The following is a 16,023-nucleotide window of genomic DNA, read 5'->3' as shown; positions in this document are numbered from 1 at the left end:
TACAGACTGGAGAATTATTAGCCAATATAGAATTGAAAGCAATTAAGAAATTACAGAGCAAAATAAAGGGGTGGTTGAGTGCTCATGTCTGTGAAATTTATAAGAATGAATTCATCATGTGATGTTACAGTTTATCAAGAGATAATAAATCACATCAATTCATTCTAGGTCATATCCCAGTCATGTTTCTTAGTTAAACTTTACCCAAGTTCTGTACAATCCTGGGTAGGTAACTTTGGTACTAACATGGTCCTATGAAACCTTAAATGCAGATTCTTCTCCATTTCTAATTAAGCTGATCACCAATGAAATTATTGGGATGCATATGGCAGCTGAACCAAACAGCTCTAAATTTACAGTTTAGAAAACCAAAAAAGTTACTCAAGTTCTAAGAATGAAAATTCAATTAGTTATCACACATTAAACCCCAGACAGATAACGCAGATAATGATTTACTGTATTCCAGTTTCTCTGGAATTTTATCAATATTTTACACTTTTAGGCCACTTTATCTAAATATCCAAGGTTAACTAAATATTCCAATAGTGGTAAAAATTACCAGGCAATTCAAATCTTCTTCCTCTTTTTGGGTTAGAAACTGTTGACTTCTCTCAATGACAAAAATGGATAAACTCTGAAACACTCAGGGTTTCTCTCAGATATCTTCTGCTGCAGGAAATATTTCCTTTTACAAGTATTTTTGAACCTCAACACTCATAATCACATATGGAGTCCTCCTAATTTCTAGACAACTAAGCTTCAGTTTGGTAGTGAAATACAGGTATATGTCACACACTCTATTACAGCCAGCTCTTCTTCATTCCCCTGGCCTGGGGATATCAGAAACTTTTGGATAACCAGGAGTTTGGCTAAAGGGAAATGCTAGGAAATTTAGTGCTAGAAGCCAGAGGCAGGAGGAACATGAGGGGCTGGGCTACGCTGCAGTGATGTGGGTACAGCAGGCCACAGGCAGAGCCCAAAGAGAGGCAGAGATGAGGGTGGAGGAGAGAAAAGGAGAAGGAAAGAAGGAGAAGGGGATAAGCTGCAGGAGACAGGAGCCTCCTTGGCTCTGCATGAGTGCTTCTCAGCACTGACAGTGCTAGCCGACCCTACCCCTCACTGTGTGTACTGGTGCTTGCAGAACCCAGGGCTCTCAGCACCAGAACACTCTAAAGCAGCACCAAAGATACTCCTGTCTCCTGTGGCTCCTCCACATCCCCTTCTCTCCTCCTTTGGTTCCTCCCCTTTTCTCTCCTCCACCCTCCACTCATTCACCTCACTCTTACCCTGATCTCTTTCCCTTAACTCCTTTGCCTGAGCCCTTCTCCATTCAGCCTTCACCTTAACCCCTTCATTTGTTTCTACCTTGCCTGTTTGCTCTCTCTCTTGTGGAAGCCAGTAAATAATTAACAAGGTTTTGAAGAGATCTTAATGAATGTTAGTTAGCAAGAGTCAGGCCATACTGTGACCCTTATGACGTGAGATTTGTAGAAGCAAGATAATGTAAGACAGAGTGAACTGTGTGAAAGTATTACGACCTTGCAATGTGCAGTCTTGCTTTTTCTAGTAAGATAGCAGAAAGCTTATGTATAAACAAAATGTATTTGTTGCTTTTTACTGTCTCCATGATTGTCTAAGCTTGTTTGTAACGAAGGTATAAAGGCTTGATGTAATTGTTTACCAGTTGAGAGACCTGTCCAGGACCCTGTGTCCTATGGCACTCTCTCCCTCCATGGTAATTACTGGAGAAATAATAAAGTATTTAATTTTGCTGCACCCAAACAAAAAGCGAGAACTAAGTTTTTCTTCGACACTCTCTTTGTCAAGTATCAGAGGGGTAGCCGTGTTAGTCTGGTTCTGTAGAAGCAGCAAAGAATCCTGTGGCACCTTATAGACTAACAGACATTTTGCAGCATGAGCTTTCGTGTCTTCGGATGCAACATTGGGTGCCACAGAAAGGGCAGCTTGAGCCCACATCCTTCCTGATAAGAACTGTGTTGAAGTTGCTGATACATGCATTTTAGAAGAGCAGGATGTGCCCTAGGAATGTCTATTGGGGCCTCAAGGCTGCAAACTCTGGAAAAACCCACACCTGGTTAATCAATAATCAGAAGGAACCTCTTGCTTTCCCATTGGAACTGCTTACTTAACAAGTTTTCTTTAAGGGACATGTCAGTCTATTACTAATGTATAAAGACGGGGAAAAAGCTTGAGATGGGGGGGACTCGTCAGGACTGTTCTCTCCCTCTGGATGCATCTCGTGTTCCCCACTGGCAGATGGGCTGCTGCTGTGCCACTCGAGAGCCACACTCATCTTTGGTAATTATCGAGGGTTGGGGGTGTGTTACTAACCTGTTGCGGACATGGGTGAGTGCTTGAGACTAAGTAAAGTTTAGCTTTAAGTGAAAGCACTCTTGTGCTGTCCTGTTGGTGCCAGCCATCTATCGGTCGGATGGCCATGTCTCCCCTGATTTATTTCCTGACACCGCCTCGCACAGAGTAAAAGTTACCAAGAGCTTTGGGTTGAGAGAACCCTGGGTAACACATTGAGGTGTCACCATAACTGAAACCTCACTCTCTAAGTGTGGGGCATTGAGTCAGCTCCAAGGGAAAGGGGCGTGGGGGTGGGGATAGGGGTTTCTGCCTGGGGGTGAGGCCTCTGTTTAAGGGTCCTAGGGGCCTTTGGAACCACCTCCTCCAATTTTTAAAGACAGAACTGCCTCAAGTGAGAGTCCTTGTCATGTCTCAGTGCCCATTAGAGCAGATTCAACAACACTTCTGGTGCTCCGGGGTCCACAGTTCCACCACAGGGGGCTTGCCAGAGCCCTGGAAGGAGCTGGCTCTCTCTTGGGTGTTCAGCTCCTTCCTCCACAACAGCAGCCCTGGGAGCCCCTGCTTGAGTCAGCAGCACTCCTGGGGCTGCTAGGGTCTCTGCTGTGCAGTAAGGACCAAGGGAGCCCTTGGAGACCAAGTTGGAGCTGGGGCTCTCATGGAAATATTGCCCAGGGAAATGTTGCCAAGACATTTTGGCAAATTTGGTTTTGTGGCATGAACCCAAATTCCAAAGAATTTCCAAATTTCTCACAAGCCAAAAACTGTGAGTTTTGGCCACCTCTCAGGCAAGGCCCCCTCTCACCGATGCAGTGCAGGAGTGGAGAGCTGGGAAGCAGACCGAGTCCGGGAGGGCAAGCAGTGAGTGACTGTGGGGCGCTGACGGGACGAGGGACCGACCCCAGCAAATATGTGAGATCAATCTAAGAGATCTGGTCTATAGCCTCCTCCCCCCACAACTGGATACTGCTTTGGAGACAGCTACATGTACTTCCACGGGCAGTGCCCGTCAAACCAAGGTGATACTATCTAACAGAAACTAACGAAATTAGATTCAGTTAAAAATATTGGGCCCTCGTAAGCACCTTCCTTCCAGGATGAGCCAAGCTCTTCCCACAATTAGCCTCACAACTTCCCTGGAACGCAGGCAAGCAGTTAGTTGCTATTCATAGTTGGCCACATGCTGCACCACAGAATTAACTTTAACCCTTTAATTGCCAAACTAATTTTGTTTACACAAAACAGACAAATAACACACCTGCTGTCATCGTGCAATGCAAACCTTCTGAGGTTCACAAACCCCTCCCTGCATCCTGTCAGCTTCCACAAAGAAAGCTGATGCTTTTCTGTAGCAAAACCATCTCATTGCAAAGCAGCTGCCATACACACGAGTTTGCAATGTCTTATGGCAGCAAACCCAGCCAATGTCATTTTGACACAACATATGGGCAAAATTTCCAAACAACTTCTGTTTTCTGCCCGCCTGCCTCTGCAACACAACAGGGCATTGTGTGTGTGTGTGTGTGTGTTTATATTTGCATATGCAGCATGGTCCCACCAAGATTTCCAGGCTGCATACACCCACTGAAAATCAACCTTTAATGAAGCCAAGTGGTGGGATTTCACTGCTTTGGGAAAACTAATATAATACTGCCTCCCAAAGGGTGGAAGTGGGGGTATAATGGGGTATACTGGCCCTTTAAGGTCAGGCTACCCTATTTAAGGAATTAAGGAGCAAATGAAGGCCTGGCAGAAGCAGGTGCTGGGAGAAAGAAGGTGGTCCTGGGCCAGGATAGTTTAGTGTGTGTGGGATAACCAGGATGCCCTTCCCTCCTGTCTTCAGGCTGCTGGGCTGCAGCCATCTCCACTCTTTAGCGGGCTGCCAGAGGGGCCTCTGGCCTCCCAATCCACAAAGACTGATGGATCTTCAGGGTCCCAGCCCTACATCAAGACTGAGCTCTGCTGGAGCCAGCACTGCTGGCCTGCGGGTAGCTCCATCAGTTGTGGTTGTGGCTGGACCTTCTCTACCCATGTGTTGGGGAAACCCCTGCCACCAGCAACCCTGAACAATGTGGATGAGGCTAACCCTGGAACAGCTGGCCACCTGCAGGCACCATTGGCTCCCCTATGTCTGAGCTGCCAACATGTGTTGTGCGCACTTTTACCCTCATTGCTAAAGTTGGGGCTTTGTCATGGCAAAGACTGTCAATGGCGTTTTAGAGTGACCTGTTGTGCCCTTGCTCTCTACACAACACTGAGACGATGGTAAAACCACACAGACCCCGCTGCATTCCACAGAACCCTGTTTATTACTAGGTACAAAAATACTAGGCCTGGCTCCCCATGAACACTTCTGCTCCAGCAGAGTTCTGGTGGCTACAGCAACAGAAGACATGGAGGCACACAAGAGGGCTCCCAGCTGTTTAAAGGAATACCACCCAATTTCTATCTACCACATAATGGCCCCATTCCATATACATATATTCATGGCTGAGAGGATCCTCAATACTACTAAGGTTATTTTGTGATTGTACAAGGATTTGAAACCTCTGTGTAAGGGGATGGGTGCATGAAAATAAGAATATAAACTAAATACATGTAGAATGTTGATCAATAGCATATCAAGGACACACACACACACACACACTCTCTGGTGCCAAGCCACTTTTCAGGGAAAACTGTTTCCTGAATTACTCTTTGCACCATAGGGTATTGTCCAAAGCCCACTGGTATTCCTTCCATTCATGTCAGTTAGTTTTGTAGCAGGCCACTGAGGTTTAATTGGCATAGATGATCAGGATATAATTCTGGTCCCAGGGAATTCAGTACCAATCTCCCATTGACATTCATGGGGCCAGTATTTCAACCTTGATAGTAATTTTCTCCAGGCAAGGATATGTAAACTCTAATGATGATGCAGAAAATATGAAATTTATTATTAATAATAATGTCATACATGTCTAGGCATGGGCCAGAATCTTTGGCATAGTTTAGGTCTGTGCCCTTAGGTCATGTCAAATAGCAGATGATGAGTCTGTGGTTCACAGAGGCATTAGATTGAGTAACAGCAACAGTTGCTAGAAAAGCTAACCACAAACCCTTCCTAAATTAGAAAATAACTTCATCTTTCATCAGTTTCTTCTGTATTATATGCCTTATGCCTAGAAGCTCATAATACAGATAGACGGAGCTCTTACTTTATATGGAAGTATAATGTACAATTGTAGAAATTATATAGAAAATCAAAATTTATCTTCAACATTGTGCATGAAGACCCCTGCCTTTTGGGGAAGTTTCATTACCAAGGAGATCTCTCTAAAGAGAGTATTGCAAATAGAAATATATCTATCTATCTATATATAGCTAATCATTATCAAAGGTATAAGAAGGTATTATTTTATAATTCAGAAGGTGATATGTTCAGTTGAATACAATCATAGAGGATTAGGGTTGGAAGAGATCTCAGGAGGTCATCTAGTACAATCCCCTGCTCAAAGCAGGACCAACACCAACACCAACTAAATCATCCCAGCCAAGGCTTTGTCAAGCCAGGTCTTAATAACCTCTATGGATGGAGATTCTACCACCTCCCTAGGTTACCCATTCCAGTGCTTCACGACCGTCCTAGTGCAATAGTGTTTCCTAATATCCAACCTAGACCTCCCCCACTGCAACTTGAGACCATTGCTTCTTCTTCTGTCATCTACCACCACTGAGAACAGCCAAGCTCCCTCCTCTCTGGAACCCCCTTCAGGTAGTTGAAGGCTGCTATCAAATCCCCCCTCACTCTTCTCTTCTGCAGACTAAATAAGCCCAGTATTTAGTAGGTTTCTGGTATAGGGGGGTGTTTATGTGACCATCACTTATTTGCACTGTAGTGTCCAGGAAGTGGACCTCTTGTGTTGACTGGTCCAGGCTGAGGTTGATGGTGGGGTGGAAATTGTTGAAATCCAGGTGGAATTTTTTAAGTGCCTCCTTTCCGTGGGTCCATATGTTGAAGATGTCATCAATGTAGTGCAAGTATAGGAGGGGCGCTAGGGGACGATAGCTAAGGAAGCGTTGTTCTAAGTGAGCCATAAAAAAGTTGGCATACTGTGGGGCCATGCGGGTACCCATAGCAGTGCCACTGACTTGAAGGTATAAGTTGATTAGTTGGCAAGAGCGAACAGGACAAATGCCCACTTTTGTCAAAAAAGTGGTGTGTGGAGGAACATGGTGCGTGTGTGTTGAGCAGCGATGTCAGCCCCATGCAGCGGGGATGTAGGGCTTGGGCAGGGGGCAGGCAGTGCTCAAGTGAGCAATGATAGCAGCCCCGTGGGGTAGGGTAGTGCAGGGCTTGGAGGGGGCCTCATGCGAGCGGATCGAGCCTGCACGGGGAGGTAGAAGGGCTCGGGCTAGTCCCAAGTGGTTCCCGTTTTCTCTTTGGGAAATATGGTCACCCTAGTCATTGGATGACGAGAAGGGACAACTCATATTCAGGTTGGACGTTTCCAATCTTTGCCAGAATCATGGGTCATTTTCTGATTGGCCCAGGTCAGTTTTAACGAGAAGTCAAGCCATGACACCCTCCAGAAATTGCATAAAACAGACTATTTTGATCCAAGTGTTGTTTCCTGAAGCCAAAATATCTGAGAGAGAGGGAGGGCACCTGACATCACTTGGTTGCTGAGAGCACCCCTTGTCTAGTAACAACTCAAGTCTCTTTCCCGATAAGCAATTTAGTAACTTGATCCTTTTAAGTCCTACAGTCCTACCTAAGACAACAACTGCAAAATCCAGGAAGAGGACGTAACTATTATGACCCCCTGAATGAATGAACTTTCTGTCGATATTGAGAAACCAGTCAGAGCTACCATGAGGCTGAGCTGGAGAATTCACTTTCATGCTCCTTTCAATGGATAAGTAGCCAAAATACCTGTATTTTGTTTCCCAAATGAAAACTTGGTTATTTTAAAGCTGAATTCTCCTCTGAAAGTATGTACCTGAGTTAAAACCATGGAAATGGCTAAAATGTGTGATATATATTGCATTTCTCTAAGAAATTGAATCCTTGTTGTTTGGAAATTGTGGTAACTCAATATGTGATTAAAATAGTTGAAGTCTAGAAATATCTGCAACAGGAAACTGCACTTATCAACAGCGAAAGATAGCTCAGAGAAAGGCGGAGTAAAGCCTAATTATCATACAGATTTGTGGTCAAGAGAAATTGGCACAAAAAGAGGAAGAAGCTGTCAATTGTTTTGTAAGCTAACAATCTTTACCACTATTTGACTATATAGTTAAAGCTGCCTAAGAGCAGACAGTGTAAATAAAATTCCAGAGGAAGAGAGGAATAGCTTAAATTGTTATTTGCACACTGCCCTTGGGAGTCTTCACTACATGGACAAACCCTCATAGACTCTCACCTCGCTAGCTATCAACTCTCTCTACACCCTAAGAACAGCCTCAACCACTCCCAGCTACCCAAGCCCTCTTAAACCCACCCCCATCTCCTCCGGATGTCAAGTGTCCTTCACGTTATGTCTCCACTGGAGGTGGAGGCGTAATTTTGGCCAGACACTCCAAGAAAGTGTCCAGAGTTTCAGATGGGATGATACTCTGCCTATTCCACCGCTTGGCTGCCCTGGCTATACTTCCATTTTTAATGTGCTAGTTCTATCAGAGTTTGTGTGGTATGTCTACCTGAACTGGAAATGACCCCTCAAGCCCCAGTGTAAATATCCCCTGAGAAGAAGTGAGAGCTGATAAGCTCTGTGCAGCTAGGGAAGAGAGATCATGATTTCATCATCTATCTGCATTTCTAAAGTGTCTTTCACCGGCACTCCTGGCTCTCAACCACTAGATGACAGCAGCAGCAAAAAGATGCTGCTTCTAACTGAGCATCAGCCTTGAAGTAGGAACCTGCTTCCTCACAGAGCAGCTTGCTGGACTTTAGTGACAGTACAACAAAGACAATCACAGAAAGACCATAGCTTCTGCTTAGTTAAAGGCTGTGATCAATTTTCAAATGCAGATCCCCCACATTTAAAGACTTAAAAAACTATCTACATGACATTTCTGATGCATGGTGCAATGGGTGAGGTTGGTTTCAGGGAACCTTTGAGGAAGGATCCGATTGGAATTTTGGGACCTCATATCACCAGTTGAAATAGGCAAAATATTTCCTTTTTCTAAATTGTTCTTATCTTTTTATGGACAATCATGTGCTTAATTATGATCTCAGTTACACCAGTTTACACAAGGGTCTCATGGTTTCAATAGAGTTACTCCTGATTTACAGGGGTCAATGTAACAGGGAGCAGAATCAGAAATTAGACCTTAATGCAGATTGGTCTAATTTCCTGTGGTCTCCTCAATGTGGATGATGAGTTTTGAAACAGAGGGAGGGTCTAGTTGCCATGGAGTTCCACAGTAGGTGTTACACACCGTACAGTCAATCTGTGACTGAACCCAGCTCCTCTGACACCACAGACTGAAGGGATTTGTAACGGTTATAAGAAATAAATATCCACCCACAAGAGCTCATTGAAACCTACAGAGATGTGTGGACCATCATCTATCAACACCCATGTGTGGTATTAACCTGCAATAAGGACTTCTTTAGTATATTTTATTTAATTTGTTATTTTTAAAAAGATAAACAACATGGATTTCTGAAGAGAATAATGCTAGAAACAGCCCCCTTGCCTCCCACCAACACACACACACACACACACACACACACACACACACTTTTCAAGAATATGATCTCACACCAGCTTGCTTTTATTCGAAGGAGAATAACAAATCTTATATTTGGGACACGAGGACTCCTTTCTGGAATTTCTCCAGCTCACAAGGTTCTTTACAGCCCAAATAAGCAGCACTTCAGCGTTCCATTGAAGCAGGATCTGATGATTTTAGAAGCAAGTGGCTGGCTGCCAGATTCCCAGAGATCCTGATTAGACAGTCAGTCAAAAAATCTCCTGTACAAAGAAAAGAGAATCAGATTTTGTGGTGTTTTCCCACAGAACAGGCATAATCTGATATTTCTTTTCAAATCAGTCACACAGGAGGACTTGCCCAGTCACTCTGCGGTGGGCAAAGAGGTCCCTACTGTGACATTGTGTTACTGAGTATTAATGGGCATAGTCAGGTGTATCTAAACAGGTGAACTGGCTGCCTATAAAATCTACACTGCAGAAAAGCACAACTCACATCCAGGTACAGTTGTTCTATCACACACACCTTGGGCACAGCTGAAGCTAAAATGACAGATAATTACTTGGGTGATAAACAACTTGCTTTTAAAGACTGAAGGGAAATTTCAGTTCTAGCTGAAGGCCAACTCTGTTCAGGTGGCAGTTGCACACGACCAGCTGCTGGCATGGCCACTCCAGCCTAGTTCCCTAGCTCTCCCTCTGCAACCCCAAAGGGCTACCAGCTTCACATCTCCTGCATGTTTGGTGTTTCAGTAGGTGGGAAAATCTCTCACCCTCCCAATTGCTTCTCTGGGATCTGTCCCGGCTATAACACTAATTTGCCCGTGGTGGGTATCCTGTGTAGGAGGGATTGGCAACCTTTGGCACGCAGCCTATCATGAAAAGCCGCTCATGGGCTGGGATGGTTTGTTTACCTTCAGCATCCGCAGGTTCGGCCGATCGTAGCTTCCATTGGCCGTGGTTTGCCGTCCCCGGCCAATGGGGGCTGCGGGAAGCAGCGGCCAGCACATCCCTCAGTCCGCGCCACTTCCCACTGCCCCCATTGGCTGGGGATGGTGAACTACGGCCAGTGGAATCTGCGATCGGCTGAACCTGCGGATGCTGCAGGTAAACAAACTGTCCTGGCCCACCAGCGGATTTCCCTGACAGGCCGTGTGCCAAAGATTGTCGATCCCTGGTCTAGAACCTATCCTTTCAGAACCCCTGGGAGACACCCATATCCAGTGATGATTCCCCATTGACAGCTATTTTGAGGTTGTTATATTATATTAGTGTGAGCTTTGCTGAAATTGCATGATGCTACGTCTTTGGATCAGAATCTTGTGCAGTCCTAAATACAAACTCTTTACAAATGTTTAAGCATGTTACAGTTACAAACTTACCTTTATCAACCAAAGTTGTCATGTCATCAAAAATTTAATTAGGTCTATTTAAGAAGATCTTGTGTCCATGTTGACTGTCATTAATTATATTCCTAATCTTTAATTCTTTATTGATTGAATCAGCTTTTCCATTATTTTGCCAGGGATTGATGTCAACCTAATTCACTTATAGTTACCTGGATCATCTTGCCTGCTCTTTTTGAATATTGGCCTACCATTAACACTCTTCCAGTCTTCTGGTATTTCCCTACTGTATTAACAATAATCAGTGGAACAGAGATCTCCTCAGCGAACTCTTTTCGGACTCTGTGGTGCAAGTTATCCAGGTGTGTTGGTTTAAAAAGGGTTATCCCTAATAGATGCTGTTTAACATTCTCCTTAGTTACTAATGGACTAGATAGTAGTTCACCATCCTTATGTAACAGTACCTCTCCCAACTTCTTTCCACATACAGAACAGAAATATTTATTGAACACTTCTGCCTGCCCTGCATTGTTATTAAGGATTTTACCACCTCCAGGGAATGGACCTATACCATTGTTAGGATTTCTTTTATTCCTGATATTTAAAAAAATGGTTTCTTGTCCTTAGCTCTGCCTGCCATGCATTCCTCCCTGATGCCTTTAGCTTCCTTTATCATATTTCTGCACGTCATGACTTCTAATTTATATTGATTGCTATCTACTTCCCCCGTTTCCCATTTCTTACAGATATTGTTTCATTTCTAATTGTTGCCTTCACTTCCCCAGCAGACTGATACAGAGGAGACACAGCCCCTGCCCTCTCTTGTGGAGACTTTACTTTTGTTGTTCCTGCTTGATTTCACTCTTCTAAAATATAAAAGCAAAGTTTGTCTCGGCTCCAACCCTTGCCCCTATATGATGCTTCGGCAGCAGAAGGAGGCTGTAAAAGAACGACAAGGGGCTGGCAAAGAATTCGCCCAAAGCATGAGCAGCAGACGGCTGCCATAATAGGTGTCTGCTGTCCCTGTTGCAAGCACTGGAGTTGGGGTGGTGCTGGAGATGCGGCTGGAGGCTGTCAGGTCTAAGGCGGCAATGCCTGTAGTACTGAGCACTGCAGAGAAGCGAGGCTGCTCCAGGCTGTGGAGTTACTCACAGGCATCCTGAGTAAAGCAGATGTAAGGAAGAGCAGCCACTGGGGTGATTCTAATATATGGTGGGACCACTCCTGCCCCCACATGGCCTAGAATGTGGGCTGTGCCATAAGCATTGAACCTCCGAGAGCATTAAACAACAGCTCAGATGTCAGAAGGAGAGGAACAGGTTCACACTGCAGTGTCTGCCATGTGGAATGCTGAACTTACCTTCGACAGCAAACGCCCCGTGGATAGCATCTTCTAATGTACATAGAACTGGCCGGACATCTCCAAGGGAAGCAGGCACCTCCAAGCTGTGTACACACCAAGCTGATCCTCTGAGCCTGGGAGAATTCTGCACAAAGACAGAGTCTTCATCATCATTCTGCAGAGCAGGGTAAATAAGGGCTGGGCTCCAGGATGCCAGGCATTTCCCATTCACTGACACCTGGCCAAGTCAGCCCCAATATCTTCCAGTGCAAAAGTTTATGACAACTTTAGTACTAGTTAAATGGTTGTAGTTCTGTGGACATTCAATGCCAGCCTCTAAGGGCTGGTCCACACTAAGAAGCGGGGTTGAACTAGGGTACGCAAATTCAGCTACGTGAATAGCGTAGCTGAATTCGAAGTACCCTAGTTCGAACTACTCACCCGTCCAGACGCCGCGGAATCGAAGTCCGCGGCTCCAAGGTCGACTCCGCCACCGCCGTTTGCAGTGGTGGAGTACCGGAGTCGACCGTGGCGCTTTCGGAGTTCGAACTATCGCGTCCAGATTAGACGCGATAGTTCGAACTCCGAGAAGTCGAACTCACCGCGTCGACCCGGACGGTAAGTGTAGACTAGCCCTAAGAAGAGAACGGAGAAAGTTATTGAAACAGGGGCGCTGGCTCTCTGACTGCTGAGTTGAGACCTGTAGCTCTGAGCACTTGTGTTCATCACTGCCCCATACCTTTAAGGGATGGAAATATCTGCCTACATCACTCACTTTCTTTAGTGGCTGCTGCTGTGTTTTTGATCCCCCGGCTCTCAGGGCCGCACAGAGTGGGGGAGAAGTGGGAAAATTTGCCCCAGGTCTCGGGCCCCACAGGGGCCCCCAGAAGAATAAAGTATTCTGTTGTATTGCCATTTTTTTTATGGAAGGAGCCTGCAAAATTGCTTTGCCCCAGGTCCCCTCAATCCTCTGGGCAGCCCTGCCGGCTCGAATTGTGATGTGCCAGGCAGTATCATAAAGTCAATTTGCCTAAGTAGGGTTGAATTGGCGCAGCACTGGGTTGGATGACTGCAACTTTTTGAAACAGAAGGGCTTGAAAAAGTCCTTTCTGGTTTGAAAGTCCGCCTGCCTGTGAGACTTTGCACAGATTGCTGTCTGTAAACTCATTCAGGAATACTTTCTTCACAACCAATTGTCAGTTTTGGGTTATACGTGAAGAGCCTGTTATTTTGAAAATGCAGCCCCAATGTGCACAGCTGAATCTTTTGGAATAATTAGGTTAGAACCAGGGGCGGCTCTAGCCATTTTGCCACCCCAAGCACGGCGGCACGCCGTGGGGGGCGCTCTGCCGGTCGCTGGTCCCGCTGCTCCGGTGGACCTCCCACAGACACGCCTGCGGGAGGTCCACCGGAGCTGCCTGCCGTCCTCCCAGTGACCGGCACAGTGCTCCCCGCGGCATGCCGCCCCAAGCATGCGCTTGGCGTGCTGTGGCCTGGAGCCACCCCTGGTTAGAACATTTTTAACTGGAGGTTGTTTTGTTGTCACCAAACTATCTACAACCAACAGATCAAAACCTAATCACTAAAATGATACACTGTCATGGTTACAAACACTGTCCCACACCCAGATAATATGATTTTTAGAAACAAAGCCAAGTACATAGTTGTGGTAGGTTCTGAGAGATAATGGGGCTATGACACTGGGATGAGGGGCTGCCATTTTAGAGATCTGGGTTCTGTTCCCAGCTGTGTAACCTCTCAGTGGGACATGAGGCCTGACTTTATGATACAGGCTGTGAAAGACAGAATTACTAACACCCTTGTCAACAGCAGAAGTTATATTTTAAGTTATTGTCTCCTGACCTCCAGCCCCACGCACCTTCACCTAGACCAAAGGGAATATGGAAAGGAGTTGGCCAGACTTCATTTGGTCTTTGTCCCATCTGGATGGTCAGTTCTGTGATTGCTTCATTATAGGAAGAGTATGTGCAGTGTGGAGAGAAGGTGGGATGGTTAAAGCAGCAAGATCTGAGGAAATTTAGTTTTTTTTTTTACTGGTCATAATTTAATCAAATCCCAGTGCGTTTTCTTAGGGGCAGGGCACTATAGCTCATAAAAAAGTCAGAAAAATATTTCTAATTGAAAGTGTTACACAACTTTAGTATGGGCTCAGAGAGGACCCTCTATATCATTCATCATTTTCATTTGCATCTTACCTGGGACACCCTGGAGCACCAAGAAGACAACAGCAAAGAGCAGGTAAAGGATCTTCATGGCTGAAGATTTGCTGTGAACTCAGCGTCACTGAAGAGAAGAGATTCCAAGACAGAGAGGAGACAGAGTCCCTGTATTTGTTGGAGAGTGGGGATTATGATATACTGAGTGACAGAAATATTGTTTTAATTTAAATGACAATTATAATATGTGTTCTGCAATCTGCTACCGATAATAATGATTGTATTCTAGACAGCATCCTGGATCTATCTCTTAAGAGGACTTCAGAGCTATACAATTGTGTGATGCAAGATAAATTTAAAAGCAGAGGTTTTGTAAATAACTGTAATTAAGCAGTTACTTATTTTGGGGATATCGTGGAAATCTCGTTTCCCTGAGTTAAAATACAGATTGGAGAATTATTGCACATTTATGTATTTTATTTGCAAAAACAGAATGGAGAAGAATTAAGAAATTACAGAAAGCGAATCAAAGATGGTTGGATGCTCATGTGATGTTACAATTAACCAAGAATTAATCAATCACATCAATTCATACTAGGTCTTATCACAATCTTGTTACATTGGCAAACTTTACCTTAGTTCTGTATTGCACTGGGCAGGTGATTTTGCTACTAAAACTGAACAATGACTTCTTTAATGCAGATTCTTATCCATTTCTATTCATGTTGTTTGCCAGTGGAATTATGGGCAGTTCACCCAAGCAGTTACTTAAGAATTAAGAATGACAATTCAATTAGTTATCATGCATTGAATTCCAAATAGAGAAGGATTTAAACTAGAGGTTCTCAACCTTTTTTGAATCATGCCCCACCTTAGCACCCCTCTCCCAATGCCCCCACTTATAATAGTTGGAACTTAGGCTAATGCATTTGTTGTACCTAGTAACCTTTTAAAAAGTGCATACATTAATATCTGCACAGTTTTCAAAACTCACTTAAAGCCTCAAAGAGTATTGTGATCCAATGTGCCAGGTCACAAAGTCACTTGCTTGTAGGGTTGCAAGTGCACAGTTGTGAGATAGGGTCAATTTTCAGAGAGTGGCTTTCATAGGCTATCAGGGACCTCTGGAGGTCATATAGTCCAACCCCCTGTTCAAAACAAGACTAATCCCTAGACAGATTTTTGCCCCAGATCCCTAAGTGGCCCCCTCAAGGATGGAACTCACAACAGTGGGTTTAGCAGGCCAATACTGAAACCACTGAACTATCCCTTCCCCCCTTTGGATCCTGGCACATGGGATTGCAATGCCACTCACTCCAGTCTGGCCTGGTGGCCCCTCAGCTATGACCCTGTGTGTCTGGTTGCAACATCACTCACCCAAACTGGGCCCAGCCACCCCAACACCTCTCAAATTCAACACAGGCATACCTTCATCATGAATGGGGGAGGGGAGAAGCTAGGCTAAATTGGAGGGAATGGCATTGTGACCCTGTATAATTATTAGAAGGCTTGCTGCTACCCCTCAGGAAGTTTGACACATTCCCCTTAGCTGAGAACCTCTGATTTAAATGATTCCTATTTCTCTGGAATTTTACTAGTATCTATGGCCACTGTGACTAAATATTCAAAGTTACAATTATCTGACTATTTAGTCAACATAGTTTTACTTCACCAGCCAATTCAAAGCTTCTTCCTCTTTTTGTCAAAGTGTGGAGTGGAGAATTATTGCACGTTGACATATTTTATTAGCCAAGTCAGCATTTAAAGTAGCTAAGAAGTTACAGAAAGAAGAATAAAGATGGTTAGATGATCATGTTTACGAAATTTCTCAGCACTGACAGCCCTGGGCAGGAAGCTGGCCTGGCCCCTCACTAGTTGCACTGGTGCATAAAGAGCCTGGGGCTGTCAGTGCTCAAACAGTTTCCTACAGCTACTCTCACTCCCTTTCTTTTCCTTCTTTCCTTCCCCTTTTCTCTCCTACACCTGCCTCTCTGCCCACCTTTGTTTCCCTCCTTCTTAATGCATTCTCTTTCCCTTAACTCCTGTCCTGTCTCCCTTCGTCCTTTCTCTCCTTGAACCCTTTTTCTTTCACTCTTCACCTTAACCCCTTCATCTGTTTCCTTCTT

At 44.8% G+C, this 16,023-nt stretch overlaps 2 long non-coding RNA genes across 2 annotated transcripts in view; one reads left to right on the top strand and one right to left on the bottom strand.

The window, feature by feature from the left end:
- The window catches only part of LOC123367188, a 28,804-nt gene extending 17,125 nt beyond the window's left edge, over positions 1 to 11,679 (top strand). Inside the window, exons 2-3 of the long non-coding RNA XR_006578345.1 lie at positions 10,558 to 10,740; positions 11,164 to 11,679. This is a non-coding gene — a long non-coding RNA (uncharacterized LOC123367188). The remainder of the gene's footprint in view (positions 1 to 10,557; positions 10,741 to 11,163) is intronic.
- LOC123367187 lies at positions 9,134 to 14,833 on the bottom strand. Its single transcript, XR_006578344.1, has 4 exons — positions 14,532 to 14,833; positions 13,937 to 14,065; positions 11,739 to 11,865; positions 9,134 to 9,296 (listed from the first exon to the last, which is right to left on the bottom strand). It is a non-coding gene; the product is annotated as an uncharacterized LOC123367187 (long non-coding RNA).
- Between the last annotated feature and the right edge of the window lie 1,190 nt (positions 14,834 to 16,023).

The sequence above is a fragment of the Mauremys mutica genome, chromosome 3, assembly GCF_020497125.1.
Source record: "Mauremys mutica isolate MM-2020 ecotype Southern chromosome 3, ASM2049712v1, whole genome shotgun sequence".
Taxonomy (NCBI): Eukaryota; Metazoa; Chordata; order Testudines; family Geoemydidae; genus Mauremys; species Mauremys mutica.
Note: the sequence above shows the minus strand (reverse complement) of the source record. Positions and strands in the feature narration are given on the sequence as shown.